Here is a 19,577-nt window from a genome sequence, read left to right as displayed (position 1 = left end):
GAGCATTTTTTAATGAAGAACACACGTAATTGCAGAATAGTGAATTTTTGAAGAATGTGAACTTAGACCTATTTGGTGAGGCTTTAAAAAATTATGCATTTTAATGGATACAATCAGTATGCAAATTAAACATTTAAACAGGGTATTAAATCATATTGTGAGCATAATGATGGCATATATAAACGGTCAAGTGGGAGCAAAAGGCGTAGAACGAAACAGTGAAAGCATAGCAATATAAATTAAATAACCCATTGTCCGTCCGTATGATTGAACACCTAAAGCAATGGCGAATCCGCGATCTTTGGCAGCGTTCTGATGACTTCACCAGCCGACCGTTGGAGGATTACGTATAAATAGTAGGCTTGTTAAGCTTTTTTGAGTGTGAAAATTAAATAACTGCGTCTGTATGTCCTCTGAGAGTGTCCCCAATGCCAGGAAACGAAATATTACGCACAGAAGAATTCCTTGGGTGAAAGCCTTACGCCACCCAAAAATCACAGGCTGACAAATACCTGCTGTTAAAACCAACATTCTATTATGAGGAGAGTAAAAGTGGCCTTGAGTGCATCTGGTAAGCTAAACAGAGTTTTCAAAGCGGGAGATACCGGTATGTTTAACAAAATTTGAGTCGAATAATCGCTGTGTATTGCTAGTTTTGAGACATGCCAGTCAGACGTGGATTTTAAAGACAAAACCATTCAAAATCTGGGGGGGGGGGTTCAGTGAACAATAGAGAGATTCATTAACGAATGTAAAGATCTTTGTTTTTAAACACATAACTTTATTAGATAAAGGTAAAGTTTCGCATTCTGTCCCTAGACATGCCAGTCCGACGCGAACGACAATTGAGTCATCCTCTGCCAATGGCACCGTTGGGTACCGGATGGAGGGGCAAGTGGTCATAACACAGCTTTTCCGGTCGTTGTCGGATTTCTTGACCTTGGAACCGCTACCATTGGGTCCAGTGGCTACTCAGTTGGCCTATCGAGGCTGAGTGCAGCCCGTACCAGTCCTTTTAATCGGGCCTCCATCCACGCCTACAGCCCGTTCTTGCGCTCGCCAGATCATGCCTTCATCGGCTACGTTCTTTAAGATGTATTCGTATTTCTTTACTTAATTAAATTTCTCTCTTGAAAATGAATAAAAAATCTTTATTTTCTCCATTCACTGTTGTAAATATTGTATTGCGTAGTGGAAAATGGCTCTGAGCACTATGGGACTTATCTATGGTCATCAGTCCCCTAGAACTTAGAACTACTTGAACCTAACTAACCTAAGGACATCACACAACACCCAGTCATCACGAGGCAGAGAAAATCCCTGACCCCGCCGGGAATCGAACCCGGGAATCCGAGCGTAGGAAGCGAGAACGCTACCGCACGACCACGAGCTGCGGACGCGTAGCGGAAAGTAACATAACGTAATCGGCGTCTGCTGTCAAATTAAATGGTTGAGAAAACACTTGTGTCCTGTCTATAAAAGTAGCAAAGTGCTTTGTATTTGTCTTTTACAGTCTTAACAACTGGGGTTGTTCTGTTAAATATTCAGGCAATAGTGCTTAGTTTTCCCGTCTTTAGTTAAAAAATAGAACATTGTGTGTCCTTTTAACTAGTTTGTCACGATTTTTTGTCCTAGAATACGGCCTGCCATCAGGCGTCAGCAAATCAACGGGTGTTATGCATGGCGTTGTGGTCCTATTTAAAATTGCAGCTTTGTGTTTCATGAAATCCCTTATCTCCTTTGGGTCTGTACACACGAACTTATGTTATTCACTGTCTACTAGACCACAATTATGTGATACATGTGTGTGAAGCTTCTACGTTAATTTCATGGATCTTAGAATTTGTTGGAAATTTTCTGTTCGCTGCGGTGTAAGATTGGGTCCTCGCATAAGATGGCAGATGTGGGCTGTGTATGTTTTCCTTGATGAGTGACCGACCTCTGTGTCCGTATTTCCGTTTTACCACGTTCCTTGTCCTAAGTTGTAGTATATCCTTACAGACTTCCTCGACTTTCATAATCCGTTTTTCAGGTATTATCATGTGGATACAGCTTTACTCCAATAACAAGCACTTCAAATGATGTAACTCATGTGGAAATATGCCTCACATTTAACAGTAGAATGATGTTCGTAAGAGTGACCTCAATCAGCACGCGTGAGGTAACACTGTTTCGAACTGGTTATCACCATTTATATTTGGCGCTAGTATAAAGAGCTTGTGCCTTGCTGAACACATCTGTTAAATTCAGCCCACAAAGTCACGTTGGAAACGTAAGTGTACCATATCCTGTTTTTAAGATGTGACCAAGACCGATGTATCGTCCAAGGGCGTTCAGGACACCTTTTGCTATGTTGGAAAGTATAGTCAGAATTTGAGCTACGTAGTTCACCTTCAATATCATGTATACAGTGTGTTTCCGTAAGACCGTGCAAAAATTAAACAGGACATAGAGGATACTCCTCTGATCAATTTGAGGTAGGGACCTGGTGTCAGAGAAGCAGGCTTAAGGAGACAATAGGAATACAATCACATTACTATGTACCTTTTTATTTGGATTAGTTACAGTTAACTGCAAATACCATCACTGACACAATGAACGTACCATTTGTACTGTGTCTTACAAAATGTGCTGAAATTTACGGCCATCAACCTCAATGCAAGCATGACATCAGCGAACAAGAGTCTGACGCATCCGAACAAATATCCCCGGTGTTTTGCGTCCCTCACAGGCAGCTACAGTTCTGGAAACTATTTCCGTAGGACATAATCAAGGGAATTCAGGTCACATGACATCGGAGGCCATAAAATAGGACCTCCACTTCCAATCCAGCGACCAGGAAATATAGCATTGAGAGGGTTGCGGACATCCACAGAAAAGTGTGGCGGAGCACCGTCATGTTATTGATTCAGAGCGCGTTCTGTCATAGGACAATGTAACAACAGAGCCACCTTTTTGGCAAGTAAAGTAAACAAGACGTGCCTACTGACTTCTTAGTAATCAGGCTCGTCCTCCTTGTTCCCTTGCAGGAAATAAAGAGTGTACGTGTAAATGAACAGCACAGTACGTGTAAACTTGTACCCATGTTAGTTGTGAGTAAGCTGGAAATCAGAATTGGTAGACAATGCGGTAGACAAGTTTACTTCCATATCGCATTAAGTTGGTGTCTCCAACTCCAGGTTCCTTACCTCAAATCGTCCTGTGGAGCATTCTCTATGTCGTTACATTTTTGCACGCTCTTACGGAAACGCCCTGTATCTTCCCCAGCTGGACCTTTTACAGTTAACCTTATTGTATAGAATACTACTGAACACAGCCTTTTATCTAGTGCAGGATACATTTTTAATTGGCAGCGGTGGCGTACAGTAACTAGGTTCTGAATTACGTTTCTAGATACTTGATTTTTCAGATTTCTGGACGTTGGTCGTGGTGTTACCGGCCAATACCAAGTCAGATGTTCGAAATTCCAGATTTCTTATGGTTCAGCTTAGTCCCTGATGCAGCTTCATATACCTGTATTATCCGCAGTGCGGTCTCAGCCTCGTTGGCACTCTTTACTAAGAAGCGGACATCATCGGAGTACGTTCGACATCTAGTTTTGTGTCTGTTTATATGCAAACCCTTCAAGTGTCAGTGTTGCGAGAAATGCCTGTGCTGTGGTTGCAGTTAACGTCATCCACATGGGGCAGTCTCGCTTTACAGAGCTGTTAATCTTTGACAATGTGAAGTGCTCCCGCGTAACGAATTCTGCATTATTTCGATGAAGCGATGTACGAAGCACATCTGCATTGTGTGGAACACTGAACTATGACGGATCCTGTCGAACGCTTTATCGAAGTCTATAGTGACTAAGGCATATCTTAACTTGCAAACTTCGGCAATCGCTAAGATTTTTTCACAATCTGCTATTGTCTGAAAACTGAATGTATCGTAACCAACACTAGTTTTATGAGGTTCTATGATGACGTTGCCAAAGGCCTTGCATTGGTAACACGGGTTCCCGTCAGATCACTGAAGTTAAGCAGTGTCGAGCTGGGCTAGCACTTGGATGGTTGACCATCCGATCTGCCGAGCGCTGTTGGCAAGCGGGGTGTACTCAGCCCTTGTGAGACAAACTGAGGAGCTACTTGATTGAGAAGTAGTAGTTCTGGTCTCGTAAACTGACATATGGCCGGAAGGGGGGGGGGGGGTGCTGACCACATGCACATCCATATCCGCATCCAGTGACGCCTGTGAGCTGAGGATGACACGGCGGCCGATCGGTACCGTTGGGCCTTCTAAGATCTGAGTTTTATGACGACGTTCATCACTTTCCTCATTCTTCGTGTTAGGATGAGCACTAATATTTTATAGTCACTGTTAAGTAAGGCGATAGGCCGCAGCTTTTCGGAGCGAACACAACAAACTTCTCTGAATTCGTGGCGAACTTTTACTTTCGGATACATTAATTCCTTGTAAATCAGTTGTTCTTCACTTCATGCCGGAATATAGGGTACATTTCTACAGGGATTGCGTCATGCCCAGGAGATGTGTTTTTCGGGCTTAAAAATACGATAGTTCAGTTTTCAATTCGTCAGCGTCGATTTCTTCTGTGACATGTTCTGTGGCCTCTCGGATGAGTCTTATTATCACATTTCTTCCACTGTATTCTCATCAGTTCTTTCGTTAGTCATCAGGTCAACGTAAGTGTCTGTGATCGCGTTTCTGATATCTTTCTGATTCCTTCATGTCGTTCCATCAGGGTAGCTTAACTTCCGCCAGTGTTTTTCTAGCTGTCCTTCTCCTTTCACATATGAAGGGAAAGACAGACAGTTCCTCATTATGTGCTGAGGTCATAACTCTTTCGCTGATGTTAAAACCTTCTAGTTATTTCTTCCCTTATGATTCGAATTTTGGCTCGGATTTTCTTAATTTTAATGTAATTTAATATGACAGTGGCATCAAGTTCATAAAGACCCGTGAGACACTTGAAATAAAATTCTATTGTTAGTTTGTACCACCAGTTTCTGTCTCGCAAATAGGTCAACAAGCACCCCTGATTTGTTGATTTACATATTTAAACCACCAGGTTAACACTGAATCCTAAGAATTATATCTAGTTGTGCAATCTGTCCATGTCTTAAGAAACATTTCTCGACCCTTTGGATCCCGTAAATGTGCGACGTTGACCATCCATAGACCTCTGCCTCTGCAGGTCTCCTCTGTTATCACGTGTATGGTGCAAATATACGCATGGTTATCAGAGAAGCACGACACTCAGATTTCCGTTTGGGAAACGTGTCCTCGTGTTGAGTACAGGGTCTTTTTGTATCCTGAGGAACACACATAGGTGCTGTGGCCCGTCGTAATACTACATCTGAGTCTTTACATCATTCGGACGGCAGCTTTTGGTAAGCTCAACGCTGTTGATGTCTGAAGGTAAGCTGAAACTAGCGTGGCCACGGGCCGCCGCTGCATACGAATTTGGGCAACGTTGTGATCTCGCGCACTTGTACGGGTGCACCTCTCGGTAACGGTATTGCGCGCCTCTCGTTGCACTCCACACGAACGTGAGCAGTAGAATTTCAGTTATCACAGGTCCTAGGTTGACCGTCATACATCACTATCGCACGGTATCCACATACATGATGGTACATGCTCGTGATGATGGATTTTTATTTGTCTAATTCCGTTCAGCACGGAATATTTCCGAGAACTAGATGATTTCTCCATACGGTGACACAGCTGAATTTATTTGGTCTGCAGGGACTTCATACTAAAATTAGAAGATTCGAACAGTTCGAACTCCAAGACCAGCGTGAATGATGGGGACTTCACCAATGCTGCCACCACTCTGACTGTACTGAAGTAAACCCGCATCTCGTGGTCGTGCGGTAGCGTTCTCGCTTCCCACGCCCGGGTTCCCGGGTTCGATTCCCGGCGGGGTCAGGGATTTTCTCTGCCTCGTGATGGCTGGGTGTTGCGTGCTGTCCTTAGGTTAGTTAGGTTTAAGTAGTTCTAAGTTCTAGGGGACTTATGACCACAGCAGTTGAGTCCCATAGTGCTCAGAGCCATTTGAACCATTTGTACTGAAGTAAACCTCCAGAATGCAATTATTTTCTCTCATGGATCAGAAGTTTTCAGTTTTTTCTTTATTTATTTGTTTTCGGGAAGTGCTCATACAACCATCTCAATAGTGCTACGTCAGTTATCACGTTACGAACGTGAGGACAACACCACAGCACCCAATCAACGAGCGGAGAAAATCTCCGACCCGGTCGGGACACGAACCCGGGCCCTTTCGGCTAGCAATCTGCCGCGCTGACCACGCAGCTACCGATGCGGACATAGACTTTTCAGTTTAAGGAACACCAAACTACTGACAACCGAAAAATAGATCAATGTATTATGATGCACAGCATCTAACCAGTCTTCGAATTCAATTTATTTCTGTTTTGCAAATGATCTATCGAAAGTAAGATTCAGGGTGTCTTTTTCTGTTAATCACCATTACTTCAAGTTAATCTACACAGTAATGTCACAAACACAGCCGCGTGACACTGTGAGCTCGCGACTTACCGTACCTGGAAACAATGCCGGCGGCAGTGTGCTGCACGCACCAGGTCCTCACACCGTCGCTGGCGCAAGCAGGCTGGCTATTCAACTACGGAGGTGGACAGATAACTTCATTAATAAACGCTAATTATGCACATGAATAACAACAATTAAAATATATGTCTTAATTTAAGTAAGAAAAAATATTATAATAAAAATGTTCTTGGGTAGTAAAATGAATTTGTTTTCAAACTTAAATTTCTTCTTCTAAGATGTAATATTCCTCTCCCTGTCTTTCTTCAATCCTCCAACGGATTATCCTATTCCAAGATTGTAGGATGTTATTTTCAGCATGTTGCCAAATAATCTTTGTGTAACCGATCCTTTTAGTTTTCTAGTAGACCATTTACTTTTAGGTAACGAAGTTGGTAAAGTTCTCATCAACCTTGATGTTAATTATGAAACTGACATAACGTTCCAGTAACCACATTACAGTGGTAATTTTGTGAAAAAATACATTGTGGATCGATGTTGAAATAGGACAACTGTCAATGTTGTTGGTTTTGGAGCTCTTTGTCAGCATGGCGTGCCAATTCTTGATCCACCTCCAGTGGCGTAGATGTCCACAGCACGTGAATCGGTCAAGAAGGGAATAGACTAATCCACATGACGGGCATTTATCTACGTGACTGAGTCCTACTCTGTGGAGCTTTTCGTTTTTTGCGATGATATTGTTATCTACTCCGCACTATGTGAATGTAACATTAGCTGTATATATTTTGATGGTCTGTTTCTCTATACAGTTTCCCAGTTAATGGCCAGTTACGTGTATTCTGTACTGTCGGGCTTTTCCTCCTGGCCGGCCGGTGTGGCCGAGCTGTTCTAGGCGCTACGGTCTGGAACCGCGTGACCACTACGGTCGCAGGTTCGAATCCAGCCTCGGGCATGGATGTGTGTGATATCCTTAGGTTAGTTAGGTGTAAGTAGTTCTAAGTTCTAGGGGGACTGATGACCTTAGAAGTAAAGTTCCATAGTGCTCAGAGCCATTTTAACCATTTTTTTCCTCCTGTTTTCATTCACTCTGAAAATCTCTTGCTGTAAGTTGGTTCCTGTTTAGGACACTAGCGTCTGTGTAATGGCTTGGAGATCGAATTTTCTATCGTGCTTTAACTTGTAGTTAATTTTGCTTTTGTCGACCGGGGATCATACTTTCTGTATGCACTGTTTGGAAAATCTGTGTTGCGAAATTGACTGGACATCTGTTAAGCAGTGATATTATTGTCTTGAAGGACAATGACGTCGCTTTTCAGTTGATGTAAATAAATTCTAGCCCATTGGACAATGTTTCCCTCCCATATGTATCTGTTAATTAGTTATATTATCTTTTTTCCCTGCATGTCTGGATTTGGAAATAACTGCGATACATCGTATGCTTTGGAGAATACATCAGTGTTTATTTTTATAGTTTTTCAATTATTTTCCATAATTACCCGTAGCATTTTTTGACAGATCTCTAATTTTTGGCTGCCGTGTTTAGAGTACACCTGTCTAAGATGACACCTAGCGTTTAGTAACTGTCCAAAACTCGGGTCCAGGGTATATCTAGATTGCTGAATCTCCTGAAGTTACAGATTTTACCATTTTCGGTCATCGAGTTATGCCTGGGACGCCCCGCTATATTTCTCACTGTCTCGTTTCATGGATGCTGTTTCGTCTTCATTTCCTATTAGGACAGCGACGTCATCGAACATGCTCTTACGACTAGCGTTTGAGCAGACATTGATATACCCGATAAGGTTTCGTTAAAAAAACCGTAACGACGGATCCCGTGAAAGCACGAAAAGAAACAAAGAGGGTGGATTCCCCTATGGCACACGCCGTTGAATGTTAAAAGATTTTGTTAACTCTCCATTAACATGTGCCCTACCTGATATGCCAGTCACAATATTCCGAGTGGCTTTTAGTACATTCGTTTCCAGCCCAACTTTCACCATTATTCTCATTATATATTGATGGCCAACAAGATCAAAGACTTTACGAAAATCGATGAAAAAGAGGAGCATTTTTGCTATTCACAGCAGCCATTGAAAAGACGTTTCTAAGTTCAGAAACAGCTGACATTATAGTCGTGGATTCAAACATTGATGTTGTTGACTATCTTTTTAAGTAACGAGGTCATAGTGTTGTTAATAGTTCTGGAGATAGTTTTGTTCTCAGAGTTCAAAAGTGTAATAGGCCTAAGATTTTCGAAATTCTTTGGTCTGCTTTTCTTTGGTACGAGTATAATTTTGGCCTGTATCATCTCATCAGGGACAGTCCTGCCACTATGTCATTTACAATTGCTATACGAGTAAAAGTAGTCCGGATGTTAGCCTAGCATTTGTGATAAAACTGTTTCGGAATTGTGAACTAGTGCTTTTACCTTGAATTCAAATACTCTGTCCACGCAAAAATCAGCTACAAATTCTCTGTTGTCATCTTCAGTGATTTCGATGTTGAAAGGTTCTATGCCTCGTGATGACTGGGTGTTGTGTGCGGTCCTTAGGTTAGTTAGGTTTAAGTAGTTCTAAGTTCTAGGGGACTGATGACCATAGATGTTGTCCCATAGTGCTCAGAGCCATTTGAACCATTTTTTAAAGGTTCTATGGCTTCTGCTATCAAATACTCATCAGTATGACTTACGGAGCGCAGGCACTGCCAATGCCGTTGTGTTTCACTAACTTTTCGTTTTGGTGAATGAATATATTCCCATCCTCTGTTAGCACCTCGTCTAGGAAAGGGTGCCTTCGTTGGTATGATGTTTGATGAGATGATACGTTGTCGCTGTCTCGGCTTCTGCGATGAATCTTGCTTTGGATTTGATCTTCAAGTCATTTAACTGTTTCCTTTTTATGGTAATAAATTTCGGATTAATTCTCCGAGTGGAATACCTTATTCTACATGGAGGGCCATGTGTTTTCTTTGAGCGTGAAGTACATGATTGTTTGAAACCCAGGTGCATTTAACTTTACTTGTGTTACTTCATGCAACAGGATAATCTCCGAGTCAGATTCATATTTGAATTGCTACAGCTCAGCGATGTTTAGATCAGACAAGAATTTATTAATTTTTGGGAGAAGAGATTATTTAATTTTGTTTGTGTCACACTCACTCCGATGAATTTAAGTCACTGAACCATTCCATCTGTGTCTTTTGCCGTGTCGAATTGGTGACTTTCATTATATGTAGCTTAGGGGGTATTATCTTAGTTTTTGTGATGTTTACTTTGGGTTTTACTTATGTACGCTTATAGGACCACGCCGACGGCTTGTCCCCGTTCCTCGTCTGTGGTTACACGCGCATAAAACACGGGTGGCTTTTCTTTCAACGGGTCTTTATTTACATTACCAGTGTCATTTTCCTCCTGTTTGTGTACCCCCGTTGCCGTGCTCGCAATATTGTAGATGGTAGGCAGGCATGAGGATGTTTGTGTACTGTCATGAGGTTCTGTTACTTGTTTATTTTACTTACTCGCATGGCCTGGTTCTATTCGCTGGTGCACTGGTCGGAGGAAAACACGCGAGGAAGGTGAGGCTGCCGTTCCGGTAACTGAATTCCTGGGTCAGGGAGTCACTGGCAACTGTATTAATTAAAACTAAGCCGATGCAGGTTTGTGAATGAGTGTAGAAGATTGACCTGTTCCGTTAATACCGGCATCTGAATTATCCATTCGTACGTTCGTCAGCTCGTAGTAGGTGGACTGAAGCAACGTGTTTAGATATTTATATTGTTCGATATCGAGTTTGCTTGCAAGCTTCGCAGAATGTTTGTCAGGTAATATGCCAAGTTTTGCTCGATTCCGGATGGACTTGGATGAATTTTGTCGGGTAACTGATTTTCAGTTACGAGGTCCGATAAGGTTAATTCTTTCCGTTGCTTCAGAGAATCTGCAAAACGAATACCAATTTCCGACGGTTTTGACGAAGGTGACCGCTTTCAGTGCATATAAAGCACGCAAGAACTTGGCCTGTGTATGAAGCTGCACCTTGCATACTTTAATAATAGATGAGGAATACTGAATTTTGTGTGCTTTTCTGATTACAGCATAGGTGGTTAGTACTTCTTTCGGATAGCAATTTAACAGCAAGGTTAAAGACATTATAAACAGCGTTTGCGGCCGTAACTGAAACAGTAGTGTCACATCTGTCACGATGATGGAATTCAACTCTGCCTCCGTGTTTCATCAACAGCCGAACCAATAACACAGCATTCATCGGTTTTACGAAAAAGCTGTACTCTTGTAGGTCATAATAACCTGTGAGAACTCGATTATTTGTGAATTCTACTACATCCACTATCCAGTCGTGTACTTCCGGTGAACACGGTTGCTAGGAAAGTGTAGACTTGTAGAATTCAAATTGCAAGGTATTTTCCCCTGGAAACTTGACAGACATTTTGTCAACTTAACCGAGGGTTTAATAGCGAGTGAACACCCCTGTGACTCAACAGGATTATCACACAGATACGAAACGCAGATGTAGGTGACACAAAACTTGCCAACAGCGCTAGGAGCCGGAGTACACAGCATGTTCGCATACTAATGCGTGTCAAGTTAAACATATAGGTTTTACAGATTCGCAAATAAATGGGCAGGGACTAAACTGGAATGCTAGAAGTAACTATTACAGGAAAATAGAATGATGTTGGCGAGATGAGGCGCCAGGTAAATACATCGGATAAGGTCCAAATGTGTCCCTGCCGGATTTCAGGAGGTTAGAATGGATGAAAGTGACAACCAGACAGAAGGTGGGTAAATGACATTAGAAAATATACAAGACTGATGTGAAATATAGATGAAGACCATAAATAATGGAAAAAATGTAGAGTACGCTATTATCGTGTAGTAAATGCCAAATGTTTGGCGATGATGATGATTGTGGTGGTGGTGCAAAGAAGTGGAAAACTGCGTACACAGAATTAGGTAGAAAACTTTCTGAGGGCGCTCACAAGTTCACCGTTAGCAGGTAACTGTACAGGGCGTTCTTCATGTTGTCCGCTGCGACGCAAAGGGACGATGTCGGAAGTTTCTGGAGCGACAAGCGGATACGGCAGCTGTGTGCGCGCAGCAACAGGCAGAACACAGCAGCTCGGCGGCGATAACGCCGAGGTGGCTGCAGCATCACACGAGTTTTGTGATGATGAAAGAGCGCGCCAGCAATCCCGCTGCAGGAAATTATTCGGACCTCCCTTTGCGTCTGCCGCCCGCGGCCGACGCCGACGCTGTTCTCTGTCCCGCAGATCCAGCCGGCCTTGTCTCTGCGTAATATGTTCCCTGTCCTCTGCCAGGACCAGCCTTTAGCTAGCCACCAACGACCAAAGCTTCTGCCTATATAAAAACAGACATTCCTCCAGTTGGAATTCGCTGCCTGGAAATTACTTCTTGTCATTTTCATTTGGTTCAACTCCCATACCGAATCGTAAATACTTATTTACGTATCGGCAAAGCTAAGCAATTATAAAAACTGTGCAAACACTTGGAAACTATCAAAAATTCAGGCTGCACCTATAATGGTAAGAAGGGGATAGCGATGAGATGCTTAGACAACTAAGATCAGAAATTTCTACTCTTCGTATAACTGCTAGTTGCGAAATCAAACAAATCGGCTTCTTAACACAATTGTACATACGAGGGTTGAAACTTTACTAGTGTAAATCTACACCATCGCATTTGTATGTCCACATATTGCTGTAGGTCGCTGAGTGTAACCGCCACTCCAGGCTACTTTTTTAAAATTTCCCCTTATTTAAGGACCATTGTCGTTGAACCCTACACCAGAATGAGCGATAAGTATTTTCTTATTTACACTTAACATAGCAGTCTATTCTAACAATTACTCCTCAACAACTTTCAAATGAATGTTTTGAAAAACTATAGATTAAAACAGAAATAAAATAATGACAGCTATGACAATGAGGGATGTCGGTTTAACTTTCGCTGCTCTTAATTTATGTTGTTTTAGTTGGCTTACACACATTTTCTTACACCTTCCGCGCTTCAGGCATCAGTCAGTATGACGGCTGTTTCTGCTGCGTCTTTAAAGAGTAAGATTTACAGCTGGATTGTTAGCCCGCAGAAGAAACACACTGGCTGCGGAAATGTGTTCCTTCCAGCTGTGAAGATGATTGGGACTTCGCAACATTGTAGAAGATACGAGGGTTGGAACTATTTATTTTTGGCAACTATTTATTTTCAGCTCGTACAAAATAGATACGTGTTTCAAAGTTTTACTGACCTTCAAAGTAGTCACCAGCATTGTGTATAACCCGTTGCCAGCGATGTTGAAGTCGTAGGATACTCTTATCAGTTCCACTTGTGTTGACAGTTCGAGCGGAGTGGTGTATTGCCCGACGAATTTGTAGCAGTTAGATCTTGCGTAATTTCCCTAAATCGCTTCAAGCTAATGCCGGAATGGTTCTTTTAAAAGGGCACGGCAGACTTCTTTCCCCATTTGACGGTACCGATGAGCTCGCTGTTTGGTGCCTTCCCCCAAATCAACCTACCAATCAGATTCGAGCCCTAAGGCCATCACTTACATCAAATGAGGAGCAATATATACAAAAAATTAGATAACAATCACAATGATAATAATTTACATGGTTAGTTAAAAATGACTGCTGGTAATAATAATAATAATAATAATAATAATAATAATAATAATAATAATAATAATAATAATAATAGTAATAATAACAGAAACACTAATAATAATGATAAATTAATGGAGGCATTAAGAATGAAGTTGCTTAATTTTTACATAACAGTCTCAATAACAATAATTTGCAGCATTAATAAAAATAATAATTGACAATAATAATAATGATAATAATAGTACTATTAATGCCAATAATAATGAAATAGAGGAGGTATTAAGAACGATATTGATTAGTTTAGCGTATCTGAAGGCCTTTTTGGTATTTGAAGGAGTAGAAGGGATAATAAAAGAGGAGAAGACTGAAATCAAATTGACAATGGTATTTAAGAAAGAACACAATTTCTGTAGAGAAATCTGCAGCCAAGGGAGTGAGAAAAGTGGTAGAGGAGGGAGGACTGACGAGAGTGAGCTGCTGACAAGTACCGTATATGGAAGAGATAGCTCCTTTCACATAACGTTGGCCATTGCCGTCTCTTTTTGAAGTTGGAAATGATTTTAATTTCTCTAATACTTTGAGGAAGATATTCCAAAGTCAGGTTTCTGTTACAGAAAATGATTTAGAGAAAATGGCACGATTGAGTAATGGTATAGAGAGTATTTTACTTACCATAATAATTGATGGGGCGTATTAGTGACTCTACAAGTTTCTTTTCAAGCTCGATAGGTAACAATTTTGTATGTTTATGTAGTGAACGAAGTCACGCTGAAACCCTCTTAGAGACTGCAGTTGTATGTCCAGTCCTGTCTAAGAGATTGTCCACAATTATCTCTATGTTCTTAACAGAACAAGCAAAAGTTATTTGGGTGCTATTTAGGATTAAGGGTCAGAGCACTCGTACTACATTGTTCCATTGTGACTTCGTTGTTCCGATCATTACACGCTGTTGGTAGGATGTAAGGTATGAGTGAAATCATTGTACAGCACTTGAGGAAAAGTTTTGATTTTTGAGTTTAGCAAGTGGAATATCTAAAAAGACAGCGTCGGAAGCTTTGTTGAAATCTAAAAAGCACGCAATATTGTCCATATGTTATTTCACTCCGTTAACAGCTTTCATTAGAGCAGTCGTGCTGCAGTTTTTCCGGAAACAAGACTCGTACTCATCCGGAAGGTTTTTTGACGTTAAGCAATTTGTAAGCTGATACTGAAGATTATTTTCTAAAACCTTAGATAATTCTGGTAGAATGCAAATATACCTGTAGTCAGATACTTCTTTAGCAGTCCCTTTTAGGGTAGAGGTTTTGGGTAGTTGTTTAGGATGATACTCGAGGTCAGAGAATGGTAAAAAATGATGAGCAGTAGAGGATTGGTGAGGAAACTGAGCCCACTGACCGGCTTCGCCAAACCCTCATAAAGGCGACCAGGTGGTCGCCGTTTGGCGCGGCTCGGCAAACACGTATGCCTTATCGAATGTCAGCGACGCGCACGCATAAGTTTCCGTTCGGGAGGAGATGGCTTCAAGTCCGTTTCACATTTTGGTTTCCCGTAGTCATTCTGAATCGAGTAAGGCAAATTCTTGACTGTTTCTTTGAAAAAGACTCTAATGACCTGGTTATAGATGAGGCATTAAATGCGAATATTCGTACCTTCATTCTGCCACACGACGCGATGTTAAAACTAAGAGCCTATCAACAATAATGAGTATACAATTGGAAAGTGGCAAATGAGTTAATGGTTTAATAAATCTAATATTTACTTTGCTTTTTCTATGCAGTCACCTGGTTACTCCAAACACTTTTGATAAGTTATACAATTAGTTTCTTCCAAGATTCGGCATGAAATTGCACACTTTAGATGTTAGCCAACGATATATTTCGAAACTTTCAATTCCTCACTTTACTCAGAGCTGTTACTCACAAACCGGATTTCGACACGTTATTGGGTGTGGTAGTGATTGTGCATTGTAATAGTAATGTGTCCTGCAATTATTGAACGAATTCGCCCATTTCACTTCCTGGCCGTGTTAATTTTTACCTAATGCTGAAAAAAATTTTCTCTTTTACCAACCACTTATACTTTCAGGTAATCGGCGGTAGTACGCCCATAACATTGACATTTCAATAACGCATTGAATTTGGAGTATATGGCCGCACTCTAAGGCGGGAGAAATCTGCCTTCATACAGTCCAGTACCGCTGATGAACAAAACTTTACACTGAACGCCGCACTTTCTCCAAGATCTCCATTTATCCATTTTATGACGTTCCTCATCTCTGTAACATCAGCATCAGACAATTAATTGGCAGATCCTTAACATCAATCGGCAAAAACTCAGAGTACGACTCGACACGACACTTTTTTCTGTAATTAAGCAGATTAGTTTTTTTTTCAACATTTACAGCATATTCAGCCAGCTTCTTAAATACAAAGGATATTAACATGTCAATGAGAAGGGTGCCCTTTCTAAGTAATTATACGAGGTCTTCTGCCTCTGCTTCTAACGCTTTCTGAAGGCAAATTTGGGACAGCTTCTCAGATGTGTTCTCTTTTTTCCTTGATAATTACATGTCGCCGGCCGCTGTGGCCAAGCGGTTATAGGCGCTTCAGTCTGGAACCGCGCGATCGCTACGGTTGCAGGTTCGAGTCCTGACTCGTGCATTGATGTGTGTGATGTCCTTAGGTTAGTCAGGTTTAAGTAGTTCTGAGCTCTAGGGGACCGATGACCTCAGATGTTAAGTCCCATTGTACTCAGAACCATTTGAATTACACGTCTGAGTGCAAAGGTGATGTGTCACTGTCTATGTTTTTCACTCGACTCTTATTGTTCTCTGGCTGACTGAACACCTCAGCTCTCTTTGATGGTCCGGCGTGAATGCTCATCAATTTAAAGGATTAGAAGTTCTCATTCATGGAAAGTTGAATAATGTGCATATAAATATTACGTTGGGCACCAGAACCATTAGACGATGGGTTCATCGCTATAAAGAAACTGAAAGGCAATGACAGGCAGCTGATGCAACGCTGAGCAGCCGGCCATTGACTGCACTCATGCTGTGACATCATATGACACCCAGCGTGTCGACAAAATCATATGTGACGACTATCGAGTATCGACAGACTAATTATGTCGCCAGTTATTCATCGTTAATGGCAGTGTGATAGCTATTACTGAAAAACTAGGCTAGTCCAAAATTTTTTCACGCTGGCTACCGAAAATGTTGACAGCCCGGAATAAAGCGGCAAGGAAAGTACGAGGGCTACTCAGAAAGTAAGGGACAACTGGTCGCGAAATGGAAACTACAGTAAAAATCGAAACTGTTTTTTCTTTTTTTTTTTCCTCTCTTTCACGGTTAGCTGAACTTTCCAGCTACTTATCTGTATAGTCACCGCCCACACTTCGACATCTGTCGTACCGTTGTACCAACTTTTCAACACCCTCGTCACAGAAGGTAGCCTCCTGTGTTTTCCGACAATTTTCTACGCTGTACTGCAGCTCGTACTCCTTGCCAAAATGTCTTCATACCCAGAGGTCAGTTTGAGCAGAGATGAAACTCGGAGAGAGCCGGGGCTGGGCTGTGTGATGAGTGATCAAACATTTCCCAACGAAAACGTTGTAGGGGCGTCTTCATTACCCCTGCAGTGTGCGACCGAAAGCTGTCATGAAGAAGGAACTGCATGGCAGATAAGTTACGTGATGTTGCATAACATCAGGCGAAATCTCTCGGCAGACACTCATACTTGGCGGGATAGACTATTTTGTAGACGTCTTTACGCCCTCTCTGTGCCTTCAGAACTAAGAAGAACGATATGATGCTATCAACGGGCTTACTAGAGTTGCTGCCCAACACATCTATGCAAAGTTTCATCGGTTTTTCACTGTGGTTTCCATTTCACGACCTATCGTTCCTTACTTTCCGAATAGCCCTCGTAACTGCATCCAACCTGCTACAATATAAAACTTACATCTGTTCGGTGCGCTCAGAGGAGCTCGTCTGGGGAATCACTAGGAGGATGTAGAGACCTTGAAAAATTATGTGCACCAGTGGCTGAGGAAGCAAGATCATGAGTTTTACTGCACAGGTATACGTGGTCTAGTTTCAACTGTGGACAAAGATGGCGATTATATTGAAAAGTGACAGATTAATCGTGAATGTTGTAGCTGGTATCCCACCAATAAGGCATTTACTTCTCTTGTAAAATGCTTAGCATTACATGGCCACTGACCGGCTTTGCCAAACCCGTATCCAGGCGACCAGGTGTTCTGCGTTTGGCACGGCTCGGCAAACATGTATGGCTTATCGAATGTCAGCGACGCGAATTCATAAGTTTTCGTTTTCTAGGAGATGGCTACAAGTTCCTTTCACATTTTGGTTTCCCGTGGTCATTCTGAATCGAGTAAGGCAAATTCTTGACGGTTTCTTTAAAAAGGCTCTAATGACCTGGTCACAGATGAGACATTAAATGCAAAGATTCTGCCGTACAACACGAAGGGCCGATCGACGATAACGTGTAAACAATTGGAAAGTGGCAAATGAGTTAATGGTTTAATAAATCTCGTACGTACCTTGCTTTTTCTATGCAGTCATCTTCTTATTCCAAACACTTTAGTTACCATTATAGTATTAGTTTATTCCAAGATTCGGCATAAAATTGCACACTTCGAATGTTAGCCAACGATATATTCCTCACTTTACTCAAAGCTGTTACTCATAAACCAGTTTTCGATACGTCATTGTGTGTGGTAGTCACTGTGTGTGGTAGTCACTGTGTGTGGTAGTCACTGTGTGTGGTAGTCACTGTGTGTGGTAGTCACTGTGTGTGGTAGTCACTGTGTGTGGTAGTCACTGTGTGTGGTAGTCATTGCGTGTGGTAGTCACTGTGTGTGGTAGTCACTGTGTGTGGTAGTCACTGTGTGTGGTAGTCACTGTGTGTGGTAGTCACTGTGTGTGGTAGTCACTGTGTGTGGTAGTCACTGTGTGTGGTAGTCACTGTGTGTGGTAGTCACTGTGGGTGGTAGTCACTGTGTGTGGTAGTCACTGTGTGTGGTAGTCATTGCGTGTGGTAGTCATTGCGTGTGGTAGTCATTGCGTGTGGTAGTCATTGCGTGTGGTAGTCATTGCGTGTGGTAGTCATTGCGTGTGGTAGTCATTGCGTGTGGTAGTCATTGCGTGTGGTAGTCATTGCGTGTGGTAGTCATTGCGTGTGGTAGTCATTGCGTGTGGTAGTCATTGCGTGTGGTAGTCATTGCGTGTGGTAGTCATTGCGTGTGGTAGTCATTGCGTGTGGTAGTCATTGCGTGTGGTAGTCATTGCGTGTGGTAGTCATTGCGAGTGAGATAAGATCTTTAAGAGACAAGTTTTTTAAATTGTTTCCGCAATGCTGCACCCATCGGCACACGTCGTGCAGATAGTTTTAAACGATGTAAAGGATTCAGTAGCGATTTTCGACTTTGTTGTCCCAATAATTTCTGGAAAGACCGCTTATCGTAATGGGATAACTGTCTCTCACTGTTATATTCATATGCTAAAGGAGATCGCCATTCGGACGTGCCACTGCTATTCTGACTGTGAACATTGATGGTCCATCCTTAAACTCAGCTCTCTGTTCTTCCTTCCATTGCGTTGGAGTCATATATCTTACACAGTTGACGCTGAACTTCAACAAGAGTACAGCCTCTTGGGTTTATAACCCTTATGAAGATAGACAACTCTGATACGCTTACGGGAATCAGTGTGTATTACAACCACATTTAATACGTGATTGGCACTGAATTTTGAGCCACGCCTCGTATTTATGACGGATGGTATACCAACGAAACATAGCATGTAGATTGTACGTGTAAAACACATACTTATTTATATTTTTCTAAAGTCGTTGTTAGTACTGAAGCAACTAAAACGTACTACTAAACTTCCCAATGTAAGTACAGTTACTAACGCAATGAGTCTGCTCTTCAAAATACCTGGAAAATCAATTCTGACGGCGGTAGCATATTCATGCACCACACGGCAGTAATCATTTCGTATCACACTCGGTGAATCATCGCTTCTTGGCTTGTTGTCCAGGTACCTAAATTTCTGAAATTTGCATTTTTCGCTAGACAGTACTAACACAGAAATCAACCAGCAGGACTAACTCTGCGTAAGATAATCTACGTAAGTCACAGACCGATCACTACAGGGTATCTTTTCATTTTAGTTTGTTTATTCACTCTTGCACAAAAAGCTCCGATTAATCAAGCGACGGTAGCTATGACCCTAAATTTAAATCAGTGTCAGTTTCGTTTATCAGCAGATCAAAACGTTTGTTTGTCTATAAACTACATCCGGGTATTTCATCATGATAATTTCTTACACAGTTATAAGAGTTTGCTTTCTAGTTGCATCTTTCATTCACCGTTACTGATCTTCAGTC

This window comes from Schistocerca nitens, chromosome 3 (genome assembly GCF_023898315.1).
Source record: "Schistocerca nitens isolate TAMUIC-IGC-003100 chromosome 3, iqSchNite1.1, whole genome shotgun sequence".
Lineage (NCBI taxonomy): Eukaryota > Metazoa > Arthropoda > Insecta > Orthoptera > Acrididae > Schistocerca > Schistocerca nitens.
This window is presented reverse-complemented; position numbering follows the sequence as displayed.